Genomic DNA, 15,445 nt, shown 5'->3' with positions numbered 1-15,445 from the left:
TGCCGAGAGAGAGAGCAGCGGAGTGAAGGTATGGGTAGAGGTCCGGCGGGCGGCCAAGGCGAGGCTGCCGCCCGCCGGTGAAGCAGAATTATTAGCTTCTCAACCTTGCTCTGATACCATGTTAAAATTGATGTATTATTGATTGATATCTAATGATTCTGTCTATTACAAATGGTTCCTTATATAGATGTAGGTGTAGTGGAGTAGGTGGTGGTAGGTGAGGAGTAGGTGAGTGTAGTAGGTGAGTGTGTGGTAGGTGATGGTAAGTGTGTGGTAGGTGACGATAAATTTTAACAAAGGACTTGTGATATTGCTAAAGAAATGTGGATATACAACTAATACAACCAAGATAAATTCTTGGATTGTAAACGTCAAATGTCAGAACATGTGGATTACACACTAAAGTAATCATCTCTTTATCATGAACAGCGAAACGCTATGCAATACCTTAGGTATTACTTTACATGCCACGTGTGCATATTCATCATTTTCCCTATGTGATAATGCCATATACCATACTTGTGTGCTAGGTGACTTAAACATGCTATGTTAGTGTCTTGACTATGCCTATGAATTACTCTCAGAGAGTTGTCTTTGACATGAGAAAGTAGAATTGAAGTGAATTGTTCACATGCTTCACTGAGACCATGTATGTAATTAAAGTATGTTTGAATAACTTCATGATCTTGTTTCTTACTTTGCATGCCACAAGTGCATGTTCATCATTTTCCCCATGTGATAATGCCATATGCCATACTCGTGTGCTATGCCAGAGCATATCTAGTGGAATTTGGGCTATTTTTGAGCACAACAAAAGTGCACTTCATAAAAATTTACTATAAGTTGCTCCAGTAGTATGTAGTATTCACTGTGCCCAAATAGTACAGGTGCTCCAACAGTGTAGTATTTCATGTGCTATTTTTTTTAGAGCAATGCTACATACCTCAAATTTGACCTTGGCTCGAATGGCTCGAATTTCTGTTCACTGGTCGTCCGGCGAAAAGGTTGACAGCCGCAGTTGACAAGGTGACAACCACGGTTGTCAGCCTTTTTGCTGGACGACCGATGAACAGAAATTCGAGGCAAGATGGATTCGAGGCACCAAGGATTACACTTTTTTTTATTCATCTACCTATCAACCACCATTTTTTAATAAAGCTTTAATTCATTATACTAAGTCGAAAGTTACAAAATAAACAGATGGGCTTGTATATGGATGTAATTTTTATATTTACATTTAATTTATCTTCTTCTTTTTTTTTTCTTTTTTTTTTTTGAGAAACAACAAAATTTTATTAAAACGGAAAAGAGAGAGGACAAGAAGTCCTCTTACAAGGAGAGAAAAAAGAAGAAGAAAAAGCAAAACCAATCACAAAACTCCAAACTCTAAGAATGGCAAACAGCAGCCCAATCCCTAGAAATCAAAAACAAAGGGACTCCTTTAAAAGGAAGAGATACAAAAGCCCAAAAAGAAGCCAAATATTCAGCCCTATCCCACAAAGCCTCTACACTTGCTACCTTGTCCTAAAAAATTCGAACATTTCTCTCCAACCATATAACCCAAAAAATAGCAAAAACAATGCCTAACCACATTGATTTGGCTTTCTTAGTACTCCCAAACCCGTCAAACCGAATAAGAAGCATATGCATACACTCCCTTGGAGCAACCCACTGCACATCACATAACCTGAAAAGGCGCTGCCATAATGCTACAGCCACCGGGCAATGAAGAAAAAGATGATCCGCTACCTCCAAATTACTCTTGCACATCACACACCATTGGGGGCAAAGAGAGTGATTAGGCCTTCTCCTTTGAAGAACATCATTAGTTGTAACGTCCTTTTGAGCCAAAGACCACATGAAAAACTTCACTTTATGAGGGACACTCGCTTTCCAAAGTTTCTTATGAAAAGGGAACAAGAGAACCGAGGGATTATCAATAATCTTATCAAAAAAGGATTTGCATGAAAAGACCCCAGAAGAGACAAGGTTCCACACCCTACTATCGGGAGTCGAAGAAAGAGAAACCCCCTCAATCACAACCCACAAAGAAGCCAATTCCCCCGCCTCCCTATCATTCAAGTTTCTAATGAGATCAAAATTCCAAGATATGAGTGCCATAGACGAGCAAGCCACCGACGCTATAAACACATTTGGAGAACGAACCAACCTGTAAAGAAGGGAAAAAGATCTAGCAAACGAAGTATCCCCTAACCAAACATCCTCCCAAAACTGAACATTCTCCCCGTTCCCCACTTTGAATGAAAAATAATTAGACACAAGAGGATACAAACGAGAAATGGATTTTCACGGAGAACGACAATTGCCTCTATTAACCACATTAGAATCTCTACCATTGGATTGAATTCCATACTTGCTTTTAATAACTGAACACCATAACAACTCATTTTCAAAAGGAAATCTCCACAACCATTTGCCCAATAAAATAATATTCCTGGCAACAATGTTCCCTATAGCCAAGCCACCTTTTGCCCTAGAAAGAGTAACAGTCTCCCACCTAACCAAATGAACTCCTTTACCCTCCTCACACCCTTCCCAGAAAAAATCCCTCATCAATTTCTCAATTTTTCTTGCAATGCTAACCGGAACTTTGAAAAGGGACAAGAAATAAATAGGAACCGAGCCTAATACGGATTGTACTAACGTATACCCCCTCCCTTAGACAACAAAGCTCGCTTTCATCCCTCCAATCTTTTCCTAATTTTGACAAGAACAGGTTCCCAAAAAGACACCAATCTAGGATCTCCTCCCAGCGGAAGCCCTAGATATTTGAGGGGGAAGGAATCAATTGAACATCCCAACAAGGCCGCCATCCTATGCACCTGACTATCAGCCAAATTAATGCCCACAACACTGCTTTTGCTAAGATTGACCTTGAGGCCAGACACTATCTCAAAAATTCTTAAAATCTTCAGTAGACTCCCCACCTTACTTTCCTCCTCTGATGAGAAGAAAATAGTATCATCCGCAAATTGTGAGTGAGTCACACCTATCCTATCCCTTCCCACCACAAACCCTTCAATGACACCCTTATCCTTAGCTAACTCAATAATCCTACCCAACACATCAGCAACTAAAATAAACAAAAATGGTGATAAAGGATCACCCTGTCTTAGGCCCCTGGATGGTTGGAAAAACTCTCTCGCCTTGCCATTCACAATAATTGCCATACTGCATGACGACAAGCACCCCCAAATCCATTTCCTCCACCTAACACCAAACCCCTTCCTTTCCAAAACAAAATCCACAAAACCCCAATCAACATGGTCATATGCCTTCTCAAAATCTACCTTAAATACAATACCCTTCTTACGTAATCCCCTATACTCCTCCACAACCTCATTGGCCACTAAAATTACATCCAAAATCTGCCGACCCTGCACGAATGCACCTTGTGCCGAAGAAATAGTGCCCCCCAGGACAGCTCTGAGCCTTCTAGCAAGCACTTAAGCTAAAATCTTATAAAGAGATGTGACCAAGCTAATGGGTCTAAAATCCCTAATCTTGATTGACTTCTCCTTCTTAGGAATTAGACAAATGAAAGAGGCATTGGTGCACAAATTAACTTGCCCACTCTCAAAAAACTCAGAAAAAACCTTCATAAGATCCCTTTTTACAATATCCCAACAATCCTGAAATACTGCCATTGAAAAACCATCTGGGCCAGGAGCCTTGTCTCTGTCACACTCAAATACAGCTTGTCTCACCTCTTCTTCGTCGAAGGGTCTTTCCAGCCAACTAGCAGACGCTAAATCCACTGGGACCCAATTAATGCCTTCAATCCTTGGACGGTCCACACCCCCATCGGAATATAGATTTGAATAAAAATTAAAAATTTCCTTGACAATAAGCTCCTCCTTACACACTACTTCACCTGAAGCCACTTCCAAATTCTTAATAAAACTCTTCTTCCTCTTCCCTGACGCAACTCTATGATAAAATCTAGAGTTGGTATCACCCTCTCTAGCCCATTTCAACTTAGCTCTTTGACCCCAAAAAATTTGCTCCCTAAAAATGATCTCTTCCAACTTCATTCTTAGCATTGACCTCCTATACCTTAACGATTGACATAATCCCTCCTCGGCCTCCTTCCCATCTAACTCCCCAATCTCCCGAACTAGCTCTGCTTTCAACTCACCCGTATCCCCAAAAACTTCACGTTTCCAGATTTTAAGATTCTCCTTGACTCCTCTCAACCTGCGCATAAACTTAAAACCCTCCCACCCATGGACACGAGCATTTTCCCACCATTCCTTAAAGAATGCCTTGAACGCACGATTTTCCAACCACATATTCTCGAACCTGAATGGGGTTGGACCCCATTTAAAAGGACAACTCTCTAGAATCACAGGACAATGATCTGACACCACTCTGGGCCCTACCTCTTGCCTTACATCCGGAAACAACTCCTCCCACCCCAAAGTATGAAGAAACCTATCCAACCTACAGCACACCCTATTTTCCTGCAGATTAGACCATGTGAAATGCGCATTACTCAGAAGAGGATCTATCAACTCACACTCCCTGATAAAAGAATCAAAGTCCCGCATACTCCTATTTGTGGAAACCCCATTTAATTTTTCGGAAATTTGCCTAACCATGTTAAAATCCCCACCCACACACTAATAAAGAGAACAAAGCCCGAATAATCCCACTAACTCATCCCACCACTCCTGACGATCCCCAGATCTATTAGGACTATACACCCCTGTCAACCACCATTCCTTATTATCCCTATTCCTGAACCTAATAGACAAAGAAAATACCCCAACAACAACCTCACACTCCACTACAACTCTCTCATCCCACATAATCAACATTCCCCCTGATCTTCCCCTAGAAGGTAGTACAGCCCATCTCCTAACCTATCACACCCCTCACACTTTGTCTCTTGAAATATAACTATCTCTGGTTGTTGAATTTTCAAAACCTCTTTAACTACGGCCCTTTTCCTACGAGACCGTAGTCCTCGAACATTCCAACTAAAGATCTTCATCGGGAACTATCATCACCCCTTACCTCTTTTCCCCGCCCCTCATAATTGATACCACTTGTAAGATTTCTTAATTCCCTCAACCCTTTCCTTAATCCAGAACCCCTATGATTTCTATCCCCCCCAGATGGAATCCCCACCCTTTTAGCCCGAGACTTCTTCCCAGTATTCCTGACCAATGTCAACCCAAGAGTCTCAAGTAACTGTGTAAAATGAGGGACATCATCCTCCTCCAAAGGAAAAGACACATACTTACTCATTTCCCTCAACCACCTTTCAGACTCAGAACCATCGTTGCCATTAACAGTATTCCTTTGAAACCTATGATTAAGAGACTTCTCCCTCGAAAGATCAGTCCTATTAGTGTCCATATTATTCAGCTGTGGGTTCAAACTGCCACTGGTAGAGGTCCTATTCGCATGTAACAAAGGCAAATTATCATTCTTGTTAGAAACCTTTCCGGAAACTTGTAAGAAACAAGGACCCAATACTGACTCCCCCTCCTGCCCCACCCCTCTAACTGACACAGAATGAGAACTCTGAATATAAGGATGAAGTGAAGAATTCATGTTGTCCCTGTCAATGGAGCCACCAACCTATTCACAAGACTTGAAGACTTCCTCACCCTCAAATCCCCCAGTGTGTTTAATACAAGAAGAACCTGGTACCTCCTCTTCATGATATAACCCAGTGAGATTCAATTCAACATCATTAGCCCTCTCCTCCTCCGAATAATCCTCATTTTCCTCATTCGGACCAAGAGATTCATCAGAACTATCTAAAGATCCATATTCTTCCAATGCTTGAAGCACCCCTTGAGGATCACAGATGTCCCCTTCCACTTCGTGAACCATTCTGTCAACATCAGGTAAAAATTCGATCGCTACATCCTCATCTTCAACCAAATCATTAACATCAGTGTGTCGCTCAACCCGAAAAAACTGACCTGTGGAACGATCGACCACATCGGCCAAACCCAGTTGAATTTCGTTCGGGTTTAATCCAACCAGCTTAGTCGGAACCAGATCAGCCCCAATCTCCACATCCTCCTGTCGCCGACTGTCGTTGCCTTCATCCCTATCGTCCACCTGGGTCGTTGTCTGTATACAATCATTCACCCGATCGAAAATACCCATCGTCTCTTTTACCCGACAAAGCCCTAGATCCGAACTAGTAACAGAAATGCTCATTTGGACTGGATTCGACCCATCATGATTCAACATACAACTTGGTTGTTTTTTACCCAGTGGACTATCCTCCACAAGATCCCCTCCTTGGCCCAAATGACTATAGCTCAAAAGGCCCAAATCAAAAATCTCCTCGTCACGGACCTGGTCTGCAATTGGTGTAAAAGAAAGACCCAAACCTGATCTGGGCCCAAGCACATCCAACAGCCCATCTTCACCTAAATTAGCCTCTCGAGCCCTGGAGCCCAAAACACGAGGCCCATGTTCATTACACTCATGCCCACCGCTTGACCTTCCCTTTTCGTTGACATTCTCACTGACGAATATCAGAGCCCCTTCGTTAACCCCAACTTCCTTAGGAACCAGACAGCCAAGTGTCGCAGCTGTCCCCCCAGACTCTTCATCTCCTCCACCTCCGACGCCAATCTCCGATGGAACCTCTTGCCGGAAATCCCAGTGCCGATGACCCTCCTTTCGACTGAAAGACTTCGAAATCCCTTTTACTCGCACCGTGATGGCTCCATGATCCGTCGAGATCTCCATGGTTGAAGGTAGAAACCCAGAATCTGATCCTCTCACCTTCAACCTCACCTCAAACAGATTTTCAAAATTCTTTGTTCTGTTATCCACTTCTAGAAGCCCTCCACATTTCCTCCCAATTTGCTCAAAGATACTGATATTCCGTAGATTAAATGGCAAGTCACAAATAGCAATCCAGCCACCATACGAAGCAATCACATTCGATCTCCTATGCTTCTCTTCTGACCACCTTTCCAACAATACCGCAATACCCATTCCAAAAAACTGCCACCCCTTACCCCCATAGAAAGCAGCCATATCCTCGGTCTTGGTGAAGAACAGAGCTCGATTCAACTGAAATGGACGCAACTTAATAGATATCTTGTAAGACTTACATAATTCCTTCTCAATTTGCTCCCACCCAATAAAGAAATCTGCCCTCTCACACACCACCGCCTGATGAAGTACTAGCGAAGGATCATCTCTTAACAAACTCACTGATGGAAGCTTGAGAACCTCCGCATACGACCATCCTCTATTTGCCCCTGTTTTCACTTGCTGACTCTTTTCCCCTGTGTCATCCCCCTTGTCAGCCCCATTCAATCGAACATCATTGCAAGGATCCTTTGCTTTGGCCTCCTTTCTTATCTCATTGCCTACCTTCTTGCCATCTACATCTCTAGTGCAGTTGTTCTGCCTTGCTCCAAATAGGATTGTTTCCAGCAACGAAGCCACATCCTTCCACCCCTTTCGATTGACTCCTGTTGGGATGATAATATTTGATGTCCTAATCCCTGCAACCCACTTGGATAGCTCCACAAACTCACCTCTCCTATTTGAATAACACTGAAGACAGAACACAGCCGAACTATTCGTATACTTTCTGAAGAACAGCCTCATGGTACTCATGTTTCCAGCATCTTTGAGAACCTGTGATGCCCAAAAAACCCCTCCCAGATCAAGTTTCAATGTGAAACTGCGATGCCTATTCCTTTCTATGATTTCCACTACCTCCCCATGTGATCTCTCATCCACCTGAACAATAATAACCTTCTGCTCAATCTTCAGATCAAGCACACGATCACTATACCTTCTGACTCTCCCTTTTTCTGACTCTCGCTCTCTCATCATGTTAGGAATTACATTTAATTTATCTTCACATGACATAGTTGTAATCGGTGCTATATTAAACTGCATTAATAAAGCCCTAGATGTAATTTTTTTGAAAAAAGTCAACTAGTCAAGTGTAGTATAAAATAGCAGTGTATCATGTGCCAAATTTGGCATGGGAAATGACACTGCTATTTTAGCACAATATATACTACACTGTTGGAGTTGCTTGTTCGCTACAATGCTATTTTAGCATTGCTACACCTAATACTACACTACTGGAGATTCTCTTAGTGTCTTTACCTATGAACTACTCTTAACGAGTTGTGTCTTTGATGTGAGAATGGAATTGAAATAGAATTGTTCACATGCTTCATTGAGACATTGTAATTACAGTGTTTAAATGACTTCATGATCTTCAATTTCTTAATCAAAATACTTAATTGACCTATATTAATGCTTGTTATGTCTTGAGCTTTGTATGAATAATGACCACGGTTAATAATTAATGTTATACGATTAATAAAGGCAACCTCGATTAAGAACAACATGATTAACAAAAGTGAGATTAATTAACTTAACCATGAGTAGTTAGTGGTTAATGGTGTTCATTAGTGAGTATATGGCCCATTTGGCAAAAAGGGGGGGGAAGAGACGCCTCATCCTCGCTTTCTCTACAATTTTGTGCATTGACATGTGCTCTATTTATACATACATGTCTATAGATCTATAATGGCTTATTAAAAACAAAGGAAGAGAGGAACTTGAAGTCCTTGTCCTGTAGATAGTGTGTGGAGAGAAAAAGATAAGAGAGTGAAGGAACATTCAAGAAAAGAAAGAGAAGGATCAAGAGAAACTTGCACGTGTTAGCCAATTGAAGTAAGAATTCTTATTTGCAACTTGTTTCTTTCTTTTTAATATGTCGATAGCTTGATTACCAAGTGCAATTTGGTAGAAAATCGGCTTAAACTCCATGACTGAGCTTGTTATGCTCATTCCGATTGAAGGAAAACCCTAATTTCAAGTAATTGAAGAAGAATCATGGAGTTCTCCCATTGAATTGAGAGTCTTGAAACACGCCGGTTTTACTTACGATGAGATGAGGAGACATTCTCTACCACTTTATGTGGTTTGATTCACCACGTGGGGATTTTCATGTTTGCCCATTTTGTTATGAAGAGAAGATGAGCTGACTTATTTCAAATGAGATATACTATCTCTGATTATAAATTGAACATTGTATGCTTTTGATTACAATGTATCCATGATAATGTATGCTCAAGGATTCTTATTATTCATTTACTTCTTGTATTGGCCAAGAGATGTAATTACTTGCTGCATCAAGTCTTGCATATATTGATATGAAGAAATTAGCATAGGTAATTTTTAAAAAAAAACAAAAAAAAAAAATCTGGAAATTGCATTCCATGAGCATCACGAATGAATCTGTTTTCTAAACCGAAAGTAGTTGCTTCTGTTATAATTGGAAGGAATTAACACGGTACTAGTGAAAAGCAATTCAACCTTGAAACTCATTTGACAAGTTATTTACACTATTCAAAAGTTGAGTGAGTAAACCAGATAATTTTGTTGAACGTCACTAGCATACAAACCATTATTTAAGAAATGGTGCCACCAAAATATTACTCATGAAACTGTAACACCAAGTAGGCAATAAATGACATTTGAGACAACTTCATTAAAATAACTAGCAACCCATAGAGAATGTCATATCAAATTCTCATGATATATATCCATCTATTCTTATCAAAATAAATATATTTAACTTCAAAAGTATAGAAGCTCCATCAGATCTTTTTAGCTGGATAACAAAATGATTCTACCTTCTATCCTATAGCTAAATAAGATATTCAATGTTGACAAATAGAAATAAATATTGTTCAACTTCCCTGCATGGCTGCAGAAAGCATCAGAATTCAAAAGGCCTAAAAACCAACTATCAAATAATGTTTTCTTCTAGTTCTCTGTCTGGATTGTTTTCGCCAATTAACAAACCAAATTTGAATCAGCCTTTGTTACTTCTAAAATTCTTGACCTATATCAAAACCAAAGGGCCAGAGATACCAAATCATACGTCAAAGTAACTTCAGAAGGCTGCAACACTCAACTTAAGTTTCAGTTTCCACAATATCAATTCCACTACATTCCTCCTAGAAATTCACAGAACTAACTTCTCCAAGAACTAGAAGACGACCCCTCAACTTCCCACAATGAATCATAAAACCTCACATATCGTCAATTCCAATAACTGTATTCAGCCAATAGAATACATAACACATTTTTAGATGTCTTAAAACTTCTCTAGAATTTATGCATCACCCAAACTCCATAACTCAAAAATCTTTAATCCCCACTACTTGGGGTAGATAATGTGCATGTTTTTTTTCATATACCACTTCTAGTCATGGTTATAAGAATCCGAATCCAGATCACAGGATTTTACGATTCTACCATCTCAATTTGGCCGAACAATCCTGATTGCACTAGGATCTAAAATCTTGTAGAATCTTAGAATAACTATGATCTTAATCACAAAATCATGTATAATCATAATATGATCCCGGTCCAGCTACGATTCTGATTCTTTCTACCAATTTTTTTCTTATTATTTATTTTTTCTATATATGTATGTGTGTGTAGATCAAATTTTGACAAAAAAATTCACCTTCAAGTGTCTTCTCTTAGGCCAAGTTTGGCATATTACAAAAAAAGTCAAAAAATCAAAAAGTTACTCAAAAAGTTAACAAGTTAACACTATTTACCAAAAGTCAACAATTACGGCTGCACAACTCTCAATTCTAATTTTTCCCTACAAATCAATTTTTACAATTTTTTATTACACATTTTTTCATAAAAAGTCGAAAAGTTAACTTAAACATCCATATTTTCTTCCTCAATTTTTTAGTCTAAAAAGACAAAAAGTACGCTTATTTAGGGCACCCCAAACAACCCCTTATAACAAATTTCATTTTGGGAACTTGAAGAGAATGTGACAGCTTCTCTTTATTTATAGAAAAAGATTTCTTCAAAATTATTTGAATTAAAATATTTTGAGAGAAATTTAAAAAATTTGTTTCGCCCTAAAATCAAAGTCAGTGAATTCAATTTTTTGTTTGAACAAAATGGTTTGGAGGAAGAATTGAAAACTTGGTTTTCATCTAAATGGAATAATTGTGACCATTTTATCAATTATACATTATTAGTAAACACTAACAATTTATCTTAGCATAAATATGCATTATATCAAATTTATTATTTATTAAAATTATTTAAAACATATATTATTATTGATAATTTTACACTTTATTTTATACAGCAAGTAGAATCTTACAATCTACAATCCAATCCACAAGACCCTCCCAATGATCCTACGTAAGATCCCTATTTTAACAACCTTGCTTGTAGTGCACTATCATTGGTTAGACACAAGGCAATGAAAATGAATGCACCTGCTAGAAAATATAACCAATCTTCAAGAGTTGTGGCTACAAGTTCTACATCTGTCATCTAAACTACAACAATCCTTTCTCCGAGCTTGAAACTGGTCAACTGCAACATAAAAGAAAAAGGGGGAAGGGAGGGGGCAAAACATACTTAGCATAACATGCGTAGCTAGTACGTCTCAACCCTCACCCCCGTAAAATATATATATATATACACACATGCACACACATAGTAGAAAAAGAGACTGTGAACACTGCACAAAAAGAGACTGCTGATCTCTTGGAATACAACACACCATGTTGATCTACAAAAATTTCTCTCCACAGCGTATCTCTAAATCCATGCAGTCATAATAATAAACATATCACAAAGAAACATTAATCAATCTGTGAAAGCTACAAACACCTAAATTTGTCAATCTAAGTGAATAATATCACCAAGAAACTCAGATAAAGAAATATATGATTGCTAACTATAGATATCTCATATGATCTGATAATCACGTAAGTACAGGTCAATTGCACAAACAGAATTATCATTTTACTAACCGTGGCAAAGCCACTGGTTGAGGACCAAGGTTCTGATGTCCATGTGTTTGTCTCCCAAAGATAAAATGTCCCATCACTGTAACAGAACAAGATCATCACCTCAGATTTAGATTGATTAAGATTAACAGCAAGCATACAAAATCTGAATCAGGCGAGTAAATGACAGTACAACTTCGCTGCGAAAAAATAATCTCCAGTGGGAGACCACTTTAGCATTGATATGCCTCCTAATCCCCGTCGAATGGGTGTGCCTCGACCTGTAATTATATGAATTCAGATATACCAATTAAAAAAAAGAACTGAGTATCTGCAAAAATGAAAATAGAATTATCATAATGCATGTAGTTCAAGAGTAACTTGATTCTTAAAGAGATAAAAACCAGATCAGCAAATATGAAAATATTCTCAGATTCAATTTAACCCATGCCCCAAAACAAAGCAACCCTAAAACAACTGGAGACTCTAACTGTGATAACCCAGATACTGCTTTGCACTCTATATTATGCTTGCATTGAGTGCACTTAAACAAGAAAGCCTTATTTCTTACTTGCTAAGGTGATATGATGCTATCTTGAAGTAATGAATTTTTTCGTATGAATATGTTTTACTTAAGTCTGATGTTAAAATTGTAGTATTATTGATTGATGTTTTGATACAAGATTGATTGATATATTTAGTACAAATGTGAGAGGCTCCTTATATAGGAGATATAGGTGTAGTAGGTGAAGTGGAGGTGGTAGTGGTGTAGGTGAAGTGGAGGTGGTAGTGGTGTAGTGGGTTAGGTTTAGTGGAGTAGGTGAGGTGGTAGTGGTAGTAGGTGAGGTGGTAGTGGTGTAGGTGAAGGCAAATTCTAACAGCCCCCCGCAAACTCAAGGAGGATAGAAACTAACCAACTTGAGTTTGAAGAGAGGAACAAAACAAGAAAATACATAAAAAAAGGATAGGAGACACTGTATGGTCGTGTCAGACCGTTGGTGAAGACACTGTATGGTGGTGTCATAACGTTGTAGAGGACACTGGATGGCGGTGTCAGACCGATGTAGAAGACAGTTTATGGGGTCATGTCGGACCGTTGTAGAAGACAGTTTATGGGGTCATGTCGGACCGTTGTAGAAACTAACCGGAATCAATGTCGGGACAGTTTACAGAGTCTTGTCGGACCCTTGTAGAAACTAACCGGAATCTATGTCGGGACAGTTTACAGAGTCTTGTCGGACCCATAAAGGAGCTAACCGGAATCAATGTCGGGACAGTTTACAGAGTCTTGTCGGACCCTTGAAGGAGCTAACCGGAATCAATGTCGGGACAGTTTATAGAGTCTTGTCGGACCCTTGTAAAAGTGGCACCCTCAAAAGGTGTGCCCAATTTTGTCAAAAGGCGTGCCATCAAAAGGCGTGCCCAATCCATAAAAAGGCGTGCCATCAAAAGGCGTGCCCAATTCATCAAAAGATGTGCCATGAAAAGGCGTGCCAGTTTGTCGGGCGGCAAGAGGCGCGCGATGCGCGTGGCTGGCCCTGGCTATTTAAAACAAGGTTGAGGCGAAGGCTGTGCATACGAGTCTGAAACCTCTGAACGCTCGGAGAGCTTGTCTCTGCAAATCTTGAAACACCCGGAAACCAACCCTTCTCTGAAACACTTAGCAACTCAAAAAACATGGCCTCTTCTTCCCGTCCAGTTACCCAGAACCTGCTCACGCTCTTTCCAGAACTGAACGAGCCCACAAGAGAAATAACTGGTGCGGTGGCCAGTGAACCGCAACCAAACACCTCTGGTTTTGCTCCATTGAACTTTCCGATGCGGTCGGTGGAGCAAAAAATGGCGATGCAAACTGATATTGAGGCTAATCAGTATACTCTGAAGTCATGCGTGGAAACCATGACGGCGGTCACAAATTTGTCGAACCGGCTGCAGAGTAGGACAAATGAGGTACAGCATTTAAACTCCCAGCTGGCTCTGCTCCAACGCATGTATAAGGATGCGCGAGCAGAGATAAGCGTGCTAAAGGCAGAGAACAAGGAGCTGAAGCGGAAGGCCACCGTGATGTTCCGATTTGGAGGGCCGCCATATGCTGCAGTGGAGGAGCAGGGAGGAGGCAACTTGTTTGGTGGTCGAGGAAGCACGGAGGCAACACCGTCAAGGGCCGCTCAGGACGGAGGCAAGAAGAAGAGACCTGCAGTAGAATAGAGAAGGGAAAGGAAAAATCCCACTGTGGGTGTGGTTTTTTTTTTTTTTTTTTTTTTTTTTTTTTTGGTGTAAAATGGTGATCGGGGTGAGGCCCGATATGAATAAAATGAGTTTGCAGTTCGTCTTCTTCCTCTTTGTTTGTTTTTTTTTTTGTTTTTTTTTTTTTTTTTTTTTTAATAAAATAAATAAATAAAGAAATAAATAAAATAAAATAAAAGAAAAAAAAGTGGAGCAACGGGTGAGGTGCAAAAGGTGATGATAATGTTTTGTGAGTGGAAAATAAAGAAAAGAAAAGAAAGGGGTTGTGTGGTGTGGGTGGTGGAAAAAGTAAAGTGGGAGAGAGAAAAAGGCATGGGAGTGCGGCAATAACAAGTCCAACAGACAAAAACATCACAAAAGTTCCTCTTCTCTGGTTGGTCATGTGAAGATTGGTGGGTCTTTGAAGCCGTTGGTGTTGGGTTGAGATGGGATCGAGCAGTAGCAAACCCAATGCTGCTGAGTCCTCGTCTTCATCGTCTTCTAAAATTCGTCGGAGTCGATCCAGAGGAAGCAGAGTGTTCCAATCTTCGTGTCTTACACCCTCGTCTGGATCTCAAGACAGTGACAATGATGAGCAGGTTTCTGATCATCATAATAAAGAAAATGGTTGTAACAACCTGATGAAAGAGCCTGTATATCTTCTAGCACTGAGCTTCACAAGATAGTTAAAGAAGACAAGGCTCTCATCTATGAGGACTGGAAATGGAACTGGGGTGTTCATACCTCATATTGTCAAATACAGAAGACGGCATAAGAACAGAGGGAGGAACAATGACAAAGGAAGAATATTTTCTGGTATGTGTTTAAAATTCTAGGGGACTACGTTGAGGTCCGGCGGGCGGCCAAGGCGAGGTTGCCGCCCGCCGGTGAAGCGGGAAATACTAAGATCTTAACCTTGCTCTGATACCATGTTAAAATTGTAGTATTATTGATTGATGTTTTGATACAAGATTGATTGATATATTTAGTACAAATGTGAGAGGCTCCTTATATAGGAGATATAGGTGTAGTAGGTGAAGTGGAGGTGGTAGTGGTGTAGGTGAAGTGGAGGTGGTAGTGGTGTAGTGGGTTAGGTTTAGTGGAGTAGGTGAGGTGGTAGTGGTAGTAGGTGAGGTGGTAGTGGTGTAGGTGAAGGTAAATTCTAACATCTGATGTATTGATATTTTGCTAAGAGTATATGTTGTATTGATATTGTATGGAAATGCCTCATACAAATAGATGAAAATAACATGAAAATGTTTTGTAATTGTATAACTTGAGCTTCTGCACTATCCCTCATGTTGAGATAAGTCTCCTGTATGAAAATGTAAGAAGAGACCACACCACTTGTGTGCTTGTGTAGAGACATTTAGTTTTAGGGGCAGTTGAATAGAGTCTAG

At 39.9% G+C, this 15,445-nt stretch overlaps 1 pseudogene across 1 annotated transcript in view; it reads right to left on the bottom strand.

Moving 5' to 3' along the window:
- The window catches only part of LOC114294276 (aladin-like), a 42,591-nt pseudogene that overhangs the window by 12,812 nt on the left and 14,334 nt on the right, over positions 1-15,445 (bottom strand). Inside the window, exons 8-9 of the transcript XR_014346503.1 lie at positions 12,013-12,100; positions 11,844-11,919 (exon numbers count right to left, since the gene is read on the bottom strand). The product of XR_014346503.1 is annotated as an aladin-like (transcript). The remainder of the gene's footprint in view (positions 1-11,843; positions 11,920-12,012; positions 12,101-15,445) is intronic.

The sequence above is a fragment of the Camellia sinensis genome, chromosome 12 (genome assembly GCF_055761805.1).
Source record: "Camellia sinensis isolate YWXY chromosome 12, ASM5576180v1, whole genome shotgun sequence".
Classification (NCBI taxonomy): domain Eukaryota; kingdom Viridiplantae; phylum Streptophyta; class Magnoliopsida; order Ericales; family Theaceae; genus Camellia; species Camellia sinensis.
The sequence above is the reverse complement of the archived record's forward strand: the minus strand, read 5'-3'. Positions and strand labels throughout refer to the sequence as shown.